Source organism: Cryptomeria japonica, chromosome 9 (assembly GCF_030272615.1).
Source record: "Cryptomeria japonica chromosome 9, Sugi_1.0, whole genome shotgun sequence".
In the NCBI taxonomy this organism is placed as follows: Eukaryota; Viridiplantae; Streptophyta; class Pinopsida; order Cupressales; family Cupressaceae; genus Cryptomeria; species Cryptomeria japonica.
Genome location: NC_081413.1, coordinates 704,429,499 through 704,441,633, shown reverse-complemented (window position 1 = coordinate 704,441,633; position 12,135 = coordinate 704,429,499).

Genomic DNA, 12,135 nt, shown 5'->3' with positions numbered 1-12,135 from the left:
CTTTCCTAATTTAAATAAATATTTTTATTTATTTAAATTATCCTTTCTCTAAATTAAATATATTTTATTTATTTAATTGGCCCCACCTTTTCTATTAATTAAATATATCTTTATTTCTTTAATTGATTCATTAAATTTTTCCCTCCATGACAAGTGAATTCATCTCTTAATCCACCTTTAACCACCTATCTAATATTTTCCTATTTTTTATACCTACCCTCTAATCTGAACCAACCATTTATTCTTCCACCTCTTAATCCTAGCCCTCCATTTTTAGGGTGCTCTCTATAAAAGAGACCTCTTCCCTATCCCTCGATATAGGAATCAATCAATCAAGCATCTAAATATTATCAATTTGCATACATAATCATAACTCATTCTTTATTGAGCTCTTGTGCACACAAAATCTAAGAGCAACCATAATATTAAGCAAGATCAACGGAGATAGAAAACAATGGAGATCAAACCCTTTGAGCATGTGAATGGTATGATATTTGTATTTTGATGTTCTGTGTGTTTTGAGGTTCTTCATTGTTGTATGGTGGATTGATTGTAGAACTAGGGTTTTATGTGGTTGAATCTTATTAGGTTTTACAATATTTGAGTTTCCAATTCCATCGTATACATTTTGGCATGCCTGGTGGGACCCTAGTCCCTATTTTCTAATGTTTTAGTGATTACAGGTTTGCAAATCTGAAATTTGCAATTATTTTTTTATTTTTGGTGCGTCTATGATCCTTTCTATTGTGTTTGTGGTTCTGTTTGAGTTTTTATTTTCTATTGGTCTAAAAAATGGGAAAACCAAGTTCACCTACAATCTATCTATGAAATAGCCAACTTCATACAATGAAGAACTTCAAGACTTGGACAACATAACAAGGATTTGAATCCTTCTACTCTTCAGGCTCTGCAAAACCTAGGTGGGTGTAACTTTGATGTATTGACTTAGACCCATTACACACATATGGCAACATCAATAATAAGAAGATAAATCTCAAAAGGCTTAACAACTAGGAGGTTACTACAGAGGGGCTAGATCTACATTGACATCTCAACTAAGTTGAAGCATGAGATAGGTGGAACAAACTAAAACTATAAACATAAAAGCAAAAGGATATTTGATTATTAAAACTCTCTGAGAATCCCCAGAATCTGCAAGACCGGTGCCTTATCCAAGGGCATAGAGTCATACATTAAACTGCAAATGAAAAACCTCTACTACAAATCCATCTTCATCATTAAATATTCTTACATTAATGCCTTAGATAAATGCATTACTCAACTCATTCACAAAATCATCATATCTTGAAAATATATTCCATTATTTATGATTGATTACAAATTTTAAATTCTTCCTTAAAGAATACCCACAAACAATCACAACAATCTCCTTGAGATGACAAATTTCAACCTCCTTGAGGATTTAATTTGTAACAAAGAAATATACATCTAGAGACAATTTTGTGTGAGTTTATGCATGCCTTACATACATATAAACCTGCAAATAGAAACACCTACAACAAGAAGATGTACTCCATTACTTGAAAGAAGACGTTAGACTATACAAACTTTGGAAGAAAAACTCAAAGCTGGAAACACAAAATATGGAGCTCTGCTCACAAAATTTTTGGAAAGCTTACAAAATGAGAAGACCTCCTAATAAGAAGAAAGAGAGAAAATTTTTGGATTTTATCTCTGACAATGACCACTGTCCCAAATCTTTCTGCATTAACTTCTCACACACTTGGCCTGTAGAAAATATTCTCTGACAAACTCAAAAAGTTTTTGAAATCCCAAGGAAACTGCCCTCAAGATATTTGATGTGTACTACAACTGATTGTAGAAAAAAAAACTCCTCGGATCGAGAGCTTTCCAATGATATATAACACGTCTATATTTGGGCAAAAAATAACCTGCCAGTGAATTAATCTCTCGGGCCCTTCTACACAACTAGTCATTTAAACTGTTTCAAGGTCAGAGATGATGTCCATGTTGGACGGCTTCTCTGGGTATAATCAAATTATTATCGCGGGGTAGGATCAACACAAGACAGCCTTTATAACTCCCTGGGGTACCTTTGCGTATAATAGAATGCCTTTCGGGTTGATTAATGCAGGGGCAATGTTTCAAAGGGCGATGGATCTTTCCTTCGGGGGCATTTGAGGGATAAGATTATTGTGGTGTATTTAGATGATTTGACTATTTTCTCCAGGAAAAGGAAGTATCATGTGCGGGATTTGAGAAAAGTTCTGGTGAGATGTAGGGAGCATGGGGTATCTTTAAATCCTAAAAAGTCTATTTTTGGTGTGACGGAAGGAAATTTTTTGGGACATGTCGTTTCATAGGAAGGGATAAAGGTTGATCCACAGAGGGTAAAGGCGATACAGCAGCTCAGTCTCCCCTCAAACAAAAATGGAGTAAGGTCCTTCTTTGGACAGGTGAACTTCCTAAGGCGTTTTATTCCTGATTTTGCTAAAACTACTAAATACATTGTAAATATGATGAGTGAAAAAGTAGCCTTTAGGTGGAATGAAGCAGGCAAGAAGGCTTTTGAAGAGAGTAAAAGGGCCATCGCGCATGCACCTACCCTAGTTAATCCAAACTTTAATAAAGACTTTATTATTTATTGTTATGCATCAGAGCATACCATGTTTGGGATTTTGGTACAGAAGGGTGAGGATAATGAAGAGGTGCCAATTTCCTTCATGAGTATTCCCCTGAAGAAGCATGAGTTAAAATACTCATAGATGGAGAAGCAGGCCTATGCGGTGGTAAAAGCTATGAAGCAATTCAGGTATTACATACTTCATTCACATGCAACTGTTTTTGTTCCCAATTATGCTGTAAAAGTTGTTTTAACTCAACAGGATGTTGGCATCAACAATAGAGCATCTTGGGTCTCCAAGATTCAAGAATTCAATTTGGACATCAAGCCCACTAAACTGGTTAGAGGACAAGGCCTTTGTAAATTGATAGCAGAGAATGAGTTTAAAGAAGAGGACAATCTACCTTTAACCCTATTTGTCGGCCATTAGGATTCTTGGTTCACCAATGTTGCGTAAAATCTTATGTATGGAGACTGTCCAGATCATCTTTCTCCTAGGGAAAAAATAAATCTAAGGTTGAAAGCTGCAAAGTACGTCATCTCGAATAACATATTGCACAAGAAAGGCTTAGATGGCACTTTCCTCCGATGTGTGGATAAACCGCACCAAGAAGCTCTATTGAAAACTTTTCATAATGAAGCATGCAAAGGTCATTTCTCTTCTACGGTTACTGCATACAAAATCCTGAGGAACTGTTACTATTGGTCAGGGATGTTCAGGGATGCATACGCCTGGGTGGCGAGGTGTGAGAAGTGCAAGTTGTTTACAGGTAAACCCCAGTTGGCCGCCTTGCCCTTAAGACCCGTGGTAATCGAAGAACCTTTTAAACAGTGGGGGTTAGATTTCATTGGTCCTTTGAACCCGATTTCCAGTGTGGTGCATACTTGCATATTAACAACAACAGATTATTTCACTAAGTGGGTGGAAGCTATCCCTATAAAAAAAACCACTTCAGAGATTATGTGTACGTTCCTTAAGGATAATATTCTTGTCAGGTTTGGAGTCCCTCAGAAAATAGTCACAGATAATGCATCAAATTTCTCTTTATCTGAGTTAAGCTTATTTTTCTATGATCATGGAATTTCCTTGGTACAAGCCTCTGATTATTATCCGCAGGGTAATGGTCAAGCAGAATCAAGTAACAAGAATTTGATCAACATCATTAGAAAGCTGGTTAGTGAGAATTTCAGGGATTGGCATAAGAAGTTACATGAAGCACTATGGGTAGATCGAACCTCACCAAAACGGGCCATAGGTATGTCACCATTTGAGCTGGTATATGGCATTGACGCATAACTCTCTCTTCCTTTAGAGTTAGCAGCTTCTAGACTGCAGACAGTGATAGAAGATGCATTTTTTCAGAGCTCTCTTGAAAAAAGAATTATGTACCTAACCAAGATTGAAGAAGAAAGGGAAAAGCTGGTTGATAGGATTACAAAACATTAGATGAGGGTTAAAAGGATTTTTGATCAGAAATCAAGGCCCAGAAAATTCATGAAAGGTGATATGGTGTTATTATGGGATAAAAAGAGAGAGCCGAAAGGTGCTCATGGCAAATTTAAGTCGCTGTGGAAGGGACCTTATGTGATTCACGAGGTAAAGGGTCCCAATTATTTTAAACTTGCTTACCAGGATGGCTTTGAACTACCCCTGTCCTATAATGGGTAGGACTTAAAACTGTATCAATTGTAAACAGGCATCCCCTATCAGTTTGTACATACATTTTTGTTGTGTTAGTTTAGGTGTGTCGGTTTTTGTTGTGAGTCAAACCTTGGTTTAGATCATTTTGCGAAACTAGAGATTTTGAGGTTCATTGATTGGTGCTTTAAAGTTCCAATCCCCATGTAGAGCCACTGTTGGGCCCATATAGAAATTTTCATTCCATATGTGTCCTTGTTTGAAGTAATGCCCGTCTAATCCGTTGGTCAAGTCATTCGCTTAATCTTCCTCATGTAACCTGGCCATTGTTATATCATTTAAGTTTCATTGCATTGAACTTGAACCTTGAACTTGAACCTTTTTGGTTCAAGGTTCAAAGTTCAACGGGCATTGTTTTGAATGTTTTTCCTTCCACGCGGTTTTGTCTTCACTAGTCCTTGTCGGCGTTTTACATTCTTTGAACTTGAACCTTTTTGGTTCAAGGTTCAAAGTTCAAGATTTGTCATGTTAATTTTGTCTCGTGATTGTTTCACAATGATTCAGAGTTCGGTGTATAGGCTTCTTGGAAGACATGTGACTTGGCGCGAGGTGACGGTGCGGATTTTAAGATATGATTAACGACCGCAGAGGAGAGGAATATTCTTTCTTTAATGATTTGAAATCTGTCATTTATAGAAAGTATGTGTGAGGATCCGTAGTGTCAAAAGTGAAGTGATTTAGCATTTAAGGCATGCTCCAGTACAATCATTTCAGAGTAAGGTCACACGAACGAAGAGTAATGGAGATAGTTTATGGTAATAATGGGTAAGATTTTCTCGGCTTTAAAACTGAGTAGTTTTCACGTCGAGATTATTATTTTCTTAGGAAAGTTTTGAGAAGGAGTTTTTGGAGCGGGAGAAATAGACTGCGATAGGGGTTTGCAGATGACAGAGGAAGGTATGTCCAACAAATTTTTAAATTGTTGCAGTTTGTTTTAAAAGATTTGGGTATTTTGTTAGCTGTTTGTTTCCATTTTCCCTTTCCTTCTTTTCCTGGGTTAATTGGAGAAAATCACGAGCTAAACATGAGGCCTACTTTGACCAAATTAATGAACTTGTCTTCCCTTGTAAGCTCTTTACCGGAACTAGGTGATACAACATTAGTGCAACTGGATTTAGATGATTTTCTAGAAAGAGTACGAAACCCAGCCGCAGATCCTATGATGAGAGATATTGCACAGAGCGGGTTATTAGAAGCGAGCGCATTTCCCACAGTTGCCTCTTGCCCTGAATTAGTTTTAGAATGTATGAATCACTATGACAAGGGTAATCGATGCATGAGGAAAAATAATGGTGAGGTTTTGTTATCCATCAATAGACAGATGGTAATGGCAGCCATGGGTATCCCACACCGGGAACCCTATGAAGATTGGATGATTGGAAAATCCTATGGAATTTTCTTTGAGAAAAAGAAGTATTACAGAACTGTTATTACACAGAATTGGCTTCTAAGATTCCAAAAAGGAGGCTCAAGGCTGCCGAGACCCCTAACCCATGAGCATTTAATTCTCGCAATCTGAGACCTGGTAATATTGTTGAGCAGAGTAAAGGGTAATTCCTCCTCCTTCTATTGGGAGGATTGGATGTATTTCTTCATCTAGGTCACTCTAGATAAAAATTGGTTCAATGACTGGGGAACTGTTATCACGGAAAGGTTACATGAAGGCTTGAGTAATTACCCTGGGATGTCAAACTTTCATATGTCTTCGTAACTGTTATATATGCTTGCTTGTGTGAGAGAATGGTCCGGATTGTCCCATGCAAACTGGGTTCAAGGCATAAAAAATTATGAGTATCATCCCAATTTGACTTTAAAAGGGCATGTTGATGATTATCTCCGCTGGAATGATATTTTTGCTAGGAGGTTGACCTTTGAATTACAAGGTAACTTGCATAGGAGGATGTCTGCAGAAGCCATTGAACTTGTTAGCATCTATGGCAGTTTCTTTACATAGTTTAGTCACTTCACTTACCTAAGGTTTGGAGGATTTAAAGGCGAACCCTTTAGGTTACCCAAGTATGTTTTAGACTCATGTATTTTGATCAAAGTTTCCAGGCAGCTTGTCTATGTCGCAAAGGATTATGGTGAGGACTCTGACACAAGTGGGATTTTCCCCATTTACTTAGGTCATTACAGCTATAGGTTTGTCTCTGATGCGCTGAATCTTGAGCTAGAATTTAAGAGATTTCATTTGAAGACCTTTGTGAAAAGGGATAATTTTGATAGTAAAGGTTTCATCACTCAATATGTGAAGAAGATGGTGCTTGATCAACATATGTCTCAATTGGAGGATTATTGGGAGGGTTGCTCGGATGAATTTGAAGTAAGGAAAAGGAGTTGGTCCAGGTTAACCTTGAAACAAATTCATGACATGAAATTGCCAATGGACACTTCAGGTGTCACCATTGATGATGAAGATGTACTTGATTCTGAGTTTCTGAAGCGAGTAGATAATGAACCTCTTTTAGAGGTGGATTGGAGTAAAAAGATGGAGGATAGTATTCAGACATGCACCTTTAACATAATTTGCAGGACAAAAAATTGGCTTAGGAGTTGTCGATTTCATCCGACAAGAGCAACCAGTTCAAGAAGCAAAAGTGGGAAGAGGAATACTGCAAGAAAAACTTCTATTTTAACTAACATTCCCGTTTTTGTTGCAGGAAAAAGGTAGGCAAGGATTAAAGAAGAGAAACTTGACACCGAGGTTGAACTTTCTATTGGTGGTCGAGTTACCAGGTAAAGGTCCAAGTCCAAGAAGAGTTTTTAGTTGCCAGCTCCCCATCTCATTCTTGATTTGGACACAGAGGAAGCACTGTGCGGTATGGCATCCCCTGTTTCTGATACATACAAGGTTTCAACCGACGTAGATACTACTTTCCAGGATTCAGGGACGCTTGATATCCAATCTCATGCAGACAGTGCCGCACTGCCACCCTCAATAGGATCTCCACCCATGCCATCTAAGGAACTGACTCTGGCACCCAAGTGGTTAAGCGATTCAATTACCAGGAAAAGGAACGTGGTCCCTATTTCGGTATCAATGGAGGATGCAGTGAGTAAATGTTTGGGAAAGTCCACAAAGCCCAAAAGGCTAAAAATGGAAGCTATGATTGATTTCGACGAAAGCACGAAGCATTGGACTGTAGACATTGCCAAACCTGTGTCTGACAAAGATGATGTTACTTTTTCAGAATTAGACTATGCTATTGAATGAGTTGATTTGGGGGTCGGAACCAGAGCCATAGATGTGAAACATCTAGAGACTTCAACCAAACGAATTATCTCTTATACTTGGAAAGGCAAAAGAGACAAGGCTGAGTTAAAGAAAAATCTAACACAAATGGCTCAGTATATTCATGCTCTGTAGAACAACCCATTACCATTGTCTCAAAGTTCAGGGCCATTTAGCCCAAAATCACTTGGTAATCAGAAATTCTTTGATGAGGTTCAACGAAACAAGATGATTGCTGAGGTTTTCTCAGAATGGCTCACCTTGATCATGCATCAAGTGACCAATTACATAATGAATTTAGTCCATATTTTCAAAGATGCTAATGAAGTCACCAAAGAATTGGATTTCGACTTAATCTGATGGCAGAAAGAGAAGACTAAATGGGTAGTGATTTCAAAACAAATGTGTGATATTTAGCGTTATGGCCTGATGAATTTTCTTGCTGAAAGGCAAGTGCCAGGGTTAAATGAAGATGTAATGTTTATTTGCAAAGAGAGCATTGAGTGGCGCAACCAGATTATTGAACAGGGCCATAGTGAATCAGCCAGTCTGCGTGGTGAATTAACAACCTTAAGGGTGACCATGCAGAAGGATCTGCGCTGCGTGGATGTCCAATTTCTTAAAGAAGATAGCGAAACTCTGGAAGATACTACAGAGATGATTAACCAATTTAGCAGCCACATTAAACAAATAAAAGTGGAGAAATCCTTGGCTGTGGGAGATTTTGCGAGGATTTCCAAAGTAGAATCAATGCTCACAGTTCTCGATCACCTGGACTCACATAGGGACAAAGTGCAGATGGTGAAGAGAAAGAAGGAGCTCTGGAAGCAGAGAGTAATTCACATCAATTTGCCACACGTAACTATAATTCAAGAATTTTTGAAGGTGCATTGAGAGTGGAGTGCGGCAAAGGTGATGATGGTGTCTGTCCAAAACACCAACCCGAGCGATCACATCGAGACCGAGCAGACGACATGACTAGCACTGCTGGCAGTTGTTTGCCAGCGAGTCTAGTCATTCTTTTATTTTAGTTATGCAGTTACGGTAGTTTTCTATTAACTCTTACAAGTTAATTTTACTTTGGTTAGAAAAACTATTGGTCTGACGACCTATATATATGTTTTGCAATGACTTTATAAGGGTTCACTAAGTTTTTGAAAAGACTATCTTTTAAATTGGCTAAAGATTTTGTGTATGTAGAAGGTGGATGATCATCAATGAATGAAAATCTCATTAATAGTTCTCTTTGATTTCAAATTTATGTGTTTGATATTTTGGAATTTGATTTCTGTGAAAATCTGTTTCAAAGAAAGAGTTGTTATACTTTCTATGTGTGCAGAAAATTATTAGTGAATTTCATCTTTAAAGGCTTTTCATTTTGTTTTAGTGTACATGTGAAGTCTGTCGGCTTTATGTAAAGAGTTATACATGAATCAGTGCTTGCATTCATTTCGTATTGACTGGCGAATGCAATTACCTTTTAGTGCTTTCTGGTGAAAAGCATTCTATTGATTGTGTGTAATTTGGAGTTGATTGAATATTTATTAAAGGGAGTTGTACCTTAATTCAAAGGTTAATCAATATAATGATTTTCCAACTGATTGGTAGAAAAATTGTCTTTCTTTCCTCGAGCCATAATGTACAAAGATTAAATAAATAAAGAGAGACAAATTTGTTTACCAACAGTTAATTAAATTAATATTTAATTAATTCATCTTCAAACATTCTCCTATTAATTAAATAAATTATTCAATTTATTTTAATTAATTCATTTAACCAAATTCACACTCAATTAAATGAATAAATACTATTTATTCAATTTAATCCTCTTTCCTCTTTTAAATAAATTAAATAAAACATTTATTTAAATCATTATTCCCCCCCACTTGCATTTTCCTACAAATGCAAGTTGCAACCACAAGTTGAAATAAATAAATTTTATTTTAATTAAAATCTTATTTTCCCTCACCCACCAAATCCACTTGCACTCCTAAAACCCCCTTCTAGATTCTTCTAACCCCTTCCTAATTAGCCTAATCCATCCCCTAATTATTGTCACATTCCTAAGCAACTTGGAGTCACTTCTCAAAGTCTTTGAAAAACACTTAATGCTTTGTGTGTTCAATAATTTAACCTCTAAAGTCTTCTAAACCACGTATGGCTCTTACATGACCATTTATGGTTAACCCCTAACTCAACCCTCATGTGACTCATGTGTCTCCTCAAGCATTTATTGCTTTGACCATGGTTAGCCCTTTTACCTTTGCACAAGAGTTTATCCATTGGATAAAAGCTTTATTCTTTAAATAAAGAATTTATTCACTCAACCCAACCTTGACCTTAACTCCCAAGTTAACTCTCAGGTCATGTCAAGCATTTAATGCTTATTCCCTCTCCTCTCAACCTATCTCATATTGGCACTTGTCATCCTGGGATTGGGTTGAAAGTCCTCACATGGATTGAATATCATTCAATCCCGACCCTTGTTGAGATTATTGAATCTCAACCATCCATTGCTCCATTTTTCCTATAAATAGAGCCCATTTCTTCATAATCCAGATCCTGAAAACTTGTATGCATTTAATCTATAGGCATTTCTAGAGAGCATTGAGCATCATATTCACTCTTTTGGTTTAAAATTAATTAGTTAATTAGATAAATATCTCATTTCAGCTTTTATTCACACTTGCATAGCATAAGTTATAAGCATTGTCAATCTTGAACCTCCATAAGCATCCATAGTGCAAAAAGCTGCTGAGAGCTACACTAATTTGGAACTTGGAGAGGAGAGGAACAAAGGAGAAGGATCTAAGAGCATGTTAAAAGGCATTTGGAGATGTCTCGTTGTATTTACTTCCATAGTTAAATCCTTTATCATGTTTTTATTGTCTCTTTTGATATGCCTGCTGAGATTAGTTTTTGGTTGATTAACACTAACAATTTCTTGTGTTTTTGTGTGTTATACGACCACAGGCTTTAATCTAACACTTGCCCATTTCGCAGAGCATCATACACTATAGTCTGAAACTATATCATTTAACTTTGACTTTTGCCTTGATCCTCCTTCTACGCTCCGCCACGTGACACCCCCTGATTGGCTTCGGGGTCCCTATCCTGCCACCTCAGCATGACCTAGACTCACCACTAGAATGAAGCTCTTCTTTGTTGCTGGGTCACGAAGGATATGCTAATGAGTGGTTTCTCATCACGACCTAGCGACCACCATTGGATCATCTTCGGATCTGCTCTCTCGCGAAGTCTCTAGTCTTTTGGGTGTTAGCATTTTATGTTAGCGAGCTGGAGATTGGGTTTAAGTCACGAGGTCTCAAATTGGTTTTTGCCGCTCACCCCTTCTATCGGGCCCACCACATGTTAGCCTCTGATTCGCCTTTGGATCCATCTGGGAACCACCTTAACCGCCACATCGTCATCTCACCAATCATTGATCCGTAACGAGTAACTGGCATGCATCTCTTCACAATAGATCAACGACCATCGTTGATCTCCCTTGGATTTGCCATTGGATTTTCTCGATTTACATGACCCTTAGCCTCTTCTTACCAGCCTATCCCAAAATTTGGACACCTTGAGATGCGTGCACATGCGGGGTCCACTGGGCCATGAGCCACCTCTTGCCAAAATACCTTAAGCTTTGACACTATAGAAGTGTGCGGCTTTGTATTTAAATACAAAATACGCCCCTTGCACAACCAAAGTGGGATAAATGTTTCTTTATGCCTTGCGACTAAAATTGCTTGGAAAGTTCTAAAACCTCTATGCCTACCAAGATGCATTTGTTTGGAAGTTTTTAAAGTCTTCTCCTCACGCAGGGGAGGATGCTGGTTTCATTTTACCCTTGTTTGAAATGGGCCTCTCAAATTGACTCAAATTTTATGAGTTCCAACATTTTCCTAACGTGTTTTTGTAGGTTCCTGTCACGTCTGTGATTTTCTATCGCATTTATGGTTTTATAGGCTTTAGGGTTTTGTAGGTTATTTTTGTCTCTTCTTAGTGCCTTTTTTTGTGTCAAATCCTAGTGTATTTTTGTGCATTCTAGGAACATTTTTGGTTAATTAGTGTTTTTGAATATTATTTTGCAACATTAAATCTTAGTGTGTTTGCGGTCTATCATGTCGCATTTTTGTTAGATCTTATTGCGTCTACGGTCAGTCCTACCATGTTTCTGGTTCTGCTAATTTTTCGAATTGCAGGTTTTTGTCACGTTTCTGTTAGGTTCTATTGTGTTTGTGGCTTTTCCTATCACATCTACGTTTCATATATTTTTGTTTTTTTACTAATTCCTAACGCGTCTATGGTCTTTTCTACTATGTTTGTGTTTTGAAGGTTGGCCAAAGATTGAAGCATCCAAAATCATTTATAGAAGGACCCTTTGATTTCATTTATGTTCTAATCCCTTTGGTTGTAGGTTGGGGTGTTTTGAACAACTATTAATACATTTGTGCTTGCAAGGGTAATTTAGGAGAGTGCCTGTATTTATTAGATTGGAAAACACTTCCATTGGTGCACTAAAAAGAACAATTTATTTGAAGTGTTTGGGGCGCTTGCACAATCTATTGTAGAACCCTAGGTGTTTAATGA